An 8628-nucleotide genomic window follows, 5' to 3' on the forward strand; every position below is an offset into this window, starting at 1 on the left:
AATTGAGAAATTGCTGGTTATGGTGGACTCCAGGTAGACAAAATTGTCTACCACTCTGAGCATGTGGTCACTAATGCTGATGCATGGAGTACTGGTGACATCCTGATCCAATATGTTGATCTTTGTTAGGCTGATGGTAAGGCTGAACTCCCTGCAGGCTTGGGCAAAACAGCTGATGAGTCTCTGTAGAGGTTCCTTAAATTGTGCTATCAAGGCTAACAACATCTCTTGGATAAGGATTCACCACACTTTTGTCTTGGTGCAAAGACAGACACTTGTCGCTCCTTGTACGGATGTGCACACCACCTTCGGTTGAGCTGAAGGCATGTGAGAGCAACAGAGAGAAGAATATGCCAAAGACTGTTGGTGAGAATACAGCTCTGTTTCACACTGCTATCTGTAGCAAGGCATCTGAGGATGAGCCATCATATTGGACAGTGCCACACATGTTGTCATGGAAGGATACAATCATCCTGTGGCATCCTATCTTGGATAGGATCCTAGCACTCTGTCTTGTTCAGTATATAGTCCTTTTTGGCTGACGAGGTCAAAGGCCTTCGTCAGGTCTATGAAGGCAATGTACAAGAGGCATCTCTGCTCTTGGCATTTCTCCTGCAGCTTGCGCAGTGAGAAAATCATGTCTACTGTTGACCTCTGAGCTCTAAAGCAGCATTGTGACTTGAGGTAGACCCTGTCAGCAACTGCCTGTAATGTACTGAGAACATCAAGAGTGAAAGCTTTCCCCACAGTACTCAGCGAGGAGATCTCACAGTAGTTGTTGCAGTCTTGGTGGTCACCTTTGTTCTTTTAAAGGCTCATGATTTTGGAGTCACACAGTAGAGGTATATCATGTGGGAAGAACTGAAGCTGGCTTTCAGAACTTCTATTGGGATTACTTTCTTTCCTGGGGCTTTACCACGTACCTGAGCATTGATGGCATTCTTCAGCTTGTCATGGGATCATACTCACCAACATACTATTAATTTCTGGTTAAATAATTGGTTGTTTTGTCTTTGGAAGCTGTTGTGTTGCTTCCAGAGGCTTCCACCTTGTTACAGCACACTCTTTCACTTTCTGAAAGCCTATACCAAGGACACTGGGAATCAACCACCAATCAACAGCAACTATATTCTTCTGTTTTCTGTCTCCATGTCAGAACAATGTTTTAAACAAATCTATTACCTTCAGAGAATGCTTTCCACATTAATTTGTTTACTGCAGAAACCCTGCATATTACTATGGATCCTGGGGCATATTCTAGGGTGCACACTTCACTAGCAAGGCCTCTTAGGCTTCACAGTTGCCCCACAGGAATGGAGAGAGTGTCCAAGAAAACATCCAATAGTTCTGTTGTCTTGGAGGGGAAGATCAGTAGCACTGAGCAAGAGATCTTTCAAAGAACTTTGGCTGCTATTATTGACCTTGCGGAACTCCAGGTTCTTCAGAGAAGAGTTTGAAAGCATGAGAAAGTCAGAAACTGCATCAATTAATGGTAATCTATTTGTAAAACAGCCGCCTGAAACTTCATGGTCAGGGCCCACTTCAATTCAGAAGCGGGGGGCAGGGTCACGTCAGAAACAAGGGGGGCCAAAACTTAAAGAAAACTTCAAAAACCTCCCAATTTATAATAAAAAGAAGGACAGGTCAACTGATTGTGTTGTTGCTAGCTTTTTCAAACAGCAGGGATAGGAAACCTGTGGTTCTCCAGATGTTGTTGGACTTCAAGTCCTATCAGTCCCAGCCAGCACAGCCCAATGGTCAACATCATCTGAAGGACTTTAGATCCCCCACCTTTGCCTTAAGGCAGGAATGTCCAAAGTCCATTTTGGCAGCCTAATCCAGCCCGCCAGTTGATTTTATCTGTCCCCCGGGGCAGTATATGTCCTGGGGTAAAATCCCCCCAAAAGTTCAGCAACTTCAAGCCTCGAAAAAGCTCAACAACTTTGGGGTTAAATCCTTTAAAAAGCTTAATAACTTCAATCCTTAAAAAAAAAAGCTCACAACTTTGGTCAGCCCTCATGCATGTTCACGTCATCAAATCTGGCCCTCTTTGAAAAAAGTTTGGACACCCCTGCAGGGCAAGTCTGGCCAAAGGGGAAGGGAGATAAGAAGACCACCTGATTTATAGTCTTGCAATAAACCGCCAGAACACAGGAGATTGACACAGGTCCAGCCCAGGTATCGGTTTGCAAAAATAAATAAATGTTCTTTTAACATGGGAGGGTCAAACATTAGTTCTACATTAGGCATCAGCAACTGTAAGACACAAATTTGACCAAGTTGTAGTTGGACCCCAGAACTAATAACCCACTGGCAAGAGTACTTAGAAGTCTGGAATGAGGTTCCAGCAATCCCCTGGGTAGGAAGGATGGAAGAAGCTGGGCCTACCACCAAATCATCCCTTCTTCAAAATTGTCATCTCAATAAATTAGCTGTTAATCAAGTTGTCCTAACCTAAAATAGGCACACCAAAATTCTGGGTCATTTATAAACTAAACACCTCAAATGCTGACAGAGCTGGACCTGAATCTGAACACATCCTTGCCTCAGAAAACTCAGTTAGTACCTCTCCCATTTTAGCAACCAGTTTAAAGGCTCTTTATTATGTTATGAGAACAGTGTTATGAGAGTAATCACATTTCTTTCAAAACTGCTTAGCACAGAAAAATGGTGCCTAGAGTTGATGTGTGTTTGCTAAAGAACAGGAAATGGCTTAAAAGGTGATAAAGCTCAGTTCACCAGTTATTGCAGGGGGTAAAGGGACCCCTGACCATTAGGAATAGTCGCGGACGACTCTGGGGTTGAGGCGCTCATCTCGCATTATTGGCTGAGGGAGCCAGCGAACAGCTTCCAGGTCATGTGGCCAGCATGACTAAGCCGCTTCTGTGCACCAGAGCAGTGCACAGAAATGCTGTTTACCTTCCCGCCGGAGCGGTACCTATTTATCTACTTGCACTTTGTGCTTTTGAACTGCTAGGTGGGAAGCAGGGACTGAGCAATGGGAGCTCACCCCATCGCGGGGATTTGAACCACCGACCTTCTGATCGGCAAGCCCTAGGCTCTGTGGTTTAACCCACAGCACCTCCCGTGTCCCTTTTATTGCAGGGGGTAGCTGTGGCTAAAAGGAGAGATAGTAAGCTACTGATTTTGAGATAGGCTTTAAAGGGCTATTTCACAGAAAGGGTCAGATGTGGCATGGATCAGTTTTTACATATGATTCAACTCTGCATATTTTTCTGGGATAAAATTAACCCAAGAGCAAGGCTGTGCAAAGTGCTAATTCACCCCAACTCATTGTTCAAGGGTGGGAAAGCAGCTTTGGAAGGAGAAACTAATTACAGTGGTACCTCGGGTTACATGCGCTTCAGGTTACAGACACTTCAGGTTACAGACTCCGCTAACCCAGAAATAGTACCTCAGGTTAAGAACTTTGCTTCAGGATGAGAACAGAAATCGTGCTCTGGCGGTGCAGCAGCAGCGGGAGGCCCCATTAGCTAAAGTGGTGCTTCAGGTTAAGAACAGTTTCAGGTTAAGAAAGGACCTCCGGAACGAATTAAGTACTTAATCCGAGGTACCACTGTACAGGGAAAGAATTAAGAAGCCACTCTTCCAGTACTGTTAAATGTATGGCCATGTTTAGAGATAAATATCACTGTATTTAGGAGGCACTACTGTTCCAGGTGCCTCCTAAAATCTTACCTCAGCAAGCCTATTCTGAGTCTAAACCAACTGAGCCTCATGGGCTTGCCGATGAGAAGGCTGGCAGTTTGAATCCATGCCACTGGATGAGCTCCCATTGCTCTGTCCCAGTTTCTGTCAACCTAGCAATTTGAAAGCATACCAGTGAAAGTAGATAAATAGGTACTGCTGTGGCGGGAAGGTAAACTGTGTTTCCATGTTCTCTGGTTTCCATTATGGTGTCCTGTTGTGCCATAAGCGATTTAGTCATGCTGGCCACATGACCTTGAAATCTGTCTGTGGAAAAATGGCAGCTCCCTTGACCTGAAAGCAAGATGAGCACTGCACCCCATAGTCATCTTTGACTGGACTTAACCATCCCGGGGTCCTTTACCTTTACCCTCTGGCATATAACTGAGTTATAAAGTGAAACAAACTGCATTAGGGGTTGTTGTTTTTTAAGTTTAACCTTACTTTGATTTTCTCAGCTTCTGACTGTGGCCTATTCCCATTTTCAAAATGGCGTTCAGCATCTCTATAAATCTGTCACAATCTCACTAAAGTACAGATTACAGGTTCCTGGTGTACACTTCAATGTCACTGGACTAAAATGAAATAATTCCTTAGAAAGGTCTTTCTGCACCCTCTAGTGGTTAGGAAAAAACACAGTTCAATTGATGAACCATCTTGGGTCTGTTCAGGTGCAGTATTTCAAGGGAACGGGATGGGCACTGAGCTTGGTTTTCATGTTCAAATACATGTATTAAGTGTTCCTGAACCACAGCTGCATTAGTTTGTTGCTGCTATATTTGGTTTGAGGCTTGTTGAAATACATTTTTTTCACTGGAGCCAAGCATCCACCCATTTGTTACAGGAATATCTTTCAACACATCATACCCACCCTCACTGAGCAACACAGCTATAGGAAGGCCACATTTGAGGTTACCTAGCCCTGGACAAATTTTGGGTTTAACACTTTTAAGTAGACAGACGTTGATGAAGTTATGCATGCATGGTAAAGAGAAAAAGTACCATTGAACTGAAGGGTAGCATCACTGGGTTGGGCTTACCTGCGCCTCTGGTGAATGAAGGCAGGAGTAGTTTTTACAAGGAATAGGTTGGCCCTTCTACAGTTTTGCATACTCACTGAGCATAAACAGTCCAGAACTGAAACTCAAAATAGTATTAACATATTTCTGACAACAATCCTTTAACTCAAAGCCAACCATGCAAACAGAGGTGGGAAGAGGTGTTGTGGGGTGGCCAACTCTCAAGAAACTGCAATCTACTTTCAGAATTAAAAACTGGCAGTGATCTACCCGCCTTTTTGGGGGGGTCAGCTCAAAGCTTTTGAGCTTTTTTTTAGGGAGGAGAAAAGCCCCGTTTTTAGGGGTTAAAAATGCTTTTTGGGAGGGAGGAGAAGTTCCGTGGGGGGGGGGTTAAAGGCAAGGGACGAAGGGGTAAAGTCACTCACAAAAAGATCGCTATGGATCAAAACAGCAGCACAGAGAAAGCTCCGTCTTCCCTTCCGGAGCTCATACAACAATGGAGGGCGGGGTGAGGGGGCGTGGCAGGAGTCAGTTTTATCAACGCTAAGGAAAGGGAGCCAGAGATCAACCGCGATCTACCCAAACCTCGCGGAGATCTACCAGTAGATCGTGATCGACCTGTTGGACAGCCTGTTAAGGGTGTGGCGCCAGTGATGCTAAACTGGACAAATTAACCTACCTTCAGGAAGGTGCAATGCTACAACTTCGTTTGACAGTGTAGCAGGGGTGCCGCTACCTAGAGGCCAAACTCATTTGGTCCTCCCCAATATTTTCTTTGGGGGGACGCCTCCCCTCATGATTGCAGCTGCAAGAGGAGGCTGAGCGCCAGAGAATTGGAGCTATTGGTCATTGAAGCTGCGCTGGCGCTGCATTCAGCTTTGCCCCTGGCTCTTCCTGATATCGCAACACAACGTTGCGCGTTGTAACACACACGTGACATTACACCCACACCCCCAATCCTTGGTGCAAGTTGGTGTTTCTGCAGTGTAGCATCACTGGGTTTGGACGTACAAAAGTTTACCCAACTAGTGTGGGTCCCAGCTGCAAGTTTTTATTGTCGGAAAGCTTTCTATAAGGGATTCATCTTATAGTGCCTATTGAATGTGCTGGGGGATGGCCCGGTCACTACTCTGGATATTTCTAAGGAGGCATTTGTAGAAAAAGCAGCTTAAATTGTGGCTGCTCTCATGGAATGGGCAGTCAGATGTTTGGGAAGAGGCAGTTTCTATGCCTCATAGGACACACCCTTAAGCTTCTGGAAAGAGTAGTTGGTGTTACCCTCTGCCTCATGGAGGAGGGATAAAATGAGACAAAGAGAAGTTTGTTGTACGTCCTTTATACAGGCAATATATACTGTTACGAAAGTTGGGCACCACCCCCACACTCTGCCAATCGGTAGCAAGTTTGCAGGGAGATCCAGGTGCTCAACCAGAGTTTGTTCTCCTTTTGAGAATTGAAGATGTGGTGGAGACTGTCATAGCTTTAAGAAATATGATTTATTCATATATTTACACCTGCAGTCTGCTGGAGGGAGTCGAAATCTTACCGCATAGTAATTTCAAGAGGGGCATTACCCCACAGCAGTGCAGCACTAAAGCTCTCCCAGCGAGAATGCTGAAGGATGGATCTCCCCTTCTCTTCCCAGCATACTAAAGATATCCTTTTCCTGTGACCTCTCTCTTATACACCATCACCTTGGCAATCTCTCTTCACTCAGGCCCAAGATTCCTCTTGGATGCTCCATCCACACCTTTTATCATGCTAACATGACCAGCTCGTCTGACCCAGTTCTGCAGGCATGTAATTTCATTCATATCCAAAATAATCAAAATCCCACCATTTTCTATTTTCTAGGATTAGGGAGTTCCCCCCAAACTCAAAAGCTTCAGAGACCAGCGACCATTGTGTGACGTCTTTGGGCAGAAGGTGGACAAGATTACTTCTTGTTGAAGATAGAACTTTGACAGCACATTGGCAAGGAAATTGGGATCCAATCGGTGAATCACTATGTCGCTATGGAAGATACAGAGATGCTTTACCACTAAAGGGCACTGATTTCGGAGACTCTGTGGGCTGCACCATTCTTCTCTTTCGGTGAAGAAAACTATTCTGTTGTCTTTAGATCCAGTAAGCATCGATCCATGGAAAGATACTAGAGTGTCTGCTTCCCACCGCTACTTGTAGGCTTGCCCTATGTCCGGTTTTTCCCCGGACACACCCAGCAAATTGTTCCACATTTTTTTCGGGGGGCGGGGCGGGTTTTTATACTTTCCCAAAATGTCCAGGTTTTTTGCTGGGTCAAGCCTTGTAGGTGGCGGCGGCGGGGCGCTAGAACCCAGCGGCAAGGCGCCGCAGTCTCTGTGCTGCTCTGCTATTCTCATTGCTCTTTCCCTTCGACCCTGAAAGCGGAATAAGGAGGGCGAATATCGTCACCGCGACTTCTGATTGGCTGCTCGACTGTGGGGAGCACTTGGGTCTCTTTTCTCGCGCCAGTTTCAACCGCTTGGGCGGGAGAACGTGAAGATGCGGACCGGGTTTGGAGGTGCTGCAGCCGGTAGTTCGCTCCCTCCCAGCTTTGCTCCGCCATGGATTTGAGTGACAGCCCGCGCGACGGGGCTGGTGGTGGTTGCCATGGAGGTTAGAGAGGCGCTGTCGTTAGGTCTGGTCTGGTCGGGTGGGGATGGGGTGGGAGTAAGGGGGCTGCTGGCAAAAGGGGGAAGGCACTGTGTGGCCAGGTAAGTAGGGAGTCTCGGAGAGCAGACGCTCCAGCATGTAGGGGAGAAGACAGCTGCAGCAGCGTGTGGTTATTTGCAAAACCCGTTGGGGTGCGCGCGCGCACGCGCTAGTGCTGGGAAGATTGTGAATCCTCGTGTGGGAAAGGAGGCAAAGATCAGGAGGGAGGAGGACCGAGAGTTAGGCAGCCACCTCTCGGCACCCCAGGACAAAATCAATAGCAGCCTCTCTCTCTCTCTCTCTCTCTCTCTCTCTCTCTCTCTGGCTCCCCCTGCTCCTTTCCCCAGCGCGCCTCCTCAGCATCCCTCCTCTCATGCTTTCTTTTTCCAGCCAACGATCCCTCCCCACCCCGCACAACCACCCTTCTCTCCCCTTTTGGGGGCGCCCTCCATAAAATAAGGCTGTCTTTGGCTCAGGGAGACCCTCCTTTCCTCTAACTGGGAGTTACTGATTTACCCACATCTCTGCTGCGCTTCCTGACGTTTTTCCCCTGGCGATTTCTGTTCGCTCCCCCCTCTCCTTTTCTCTGCTGTTTCATTCCCCCTGCCCCCTCTCGCCATTGCGTAGCTTTTTCAGTCCTTTGCCTTCTGCCTCCTGTCTGGTAGGAGCCCCCAGCACTCCTCTCTCTTCCTTCCCTTCCCTCTCTCCTTCTGGAGGCATCCCTCTTCCATTCTCTGCTTTCCCTCCTCCCACCGAGGTCTTCCCCCATCCCCCTCCACCACCGGCTGCGTCCCTTTCCCCCCTCCCTCCAAATACAGTGTTCCACCCTCTACCCTACACTGCCCAGCCTCTGCCTGTGAAAGCCTCATCCAGGGTCTGTCAATCTCTTTAAACCTCTCCCTGCGCATCCCATCTTCTGTTTTAGGGCCATAGCTCAGTGACACAGTATCTGCTCTGAATGCAGGCCCCCATCTCCAGGTGGGGTGGGAAAAGGGCTCCTGTCTGAAACCCTGGACAGCTGCAGCCAGTCAGTGTAGACAATACTGACCTAGAAGGTGGCAAATGTGTCCTCTTTTTTTGCCTTTTAGAATATGGCAACCCTATTATAGGGACCAATTCTGACTTTGTCAAATTAATAGACTATCCAGAAATTTGACCAAAAGTATTTATTGTTTGCATCAGTGTTGGAATATTAGTATGAGGTTTCATAAGTAAGAGTAATATCTTT

Source organism: Podarcis gaigeae, assembly GCF_964106915.1.
Source record: "Podarcis gaigeae genome assembly, chromosome: Z".
Classification (NCBI taxonomy): domain Eukaryota; kingdom Metazoa; phylum Chordata; class Lepidosauria; order Squamata; family Lacertidae; genus Podarcis; species Podarcis gaigeae.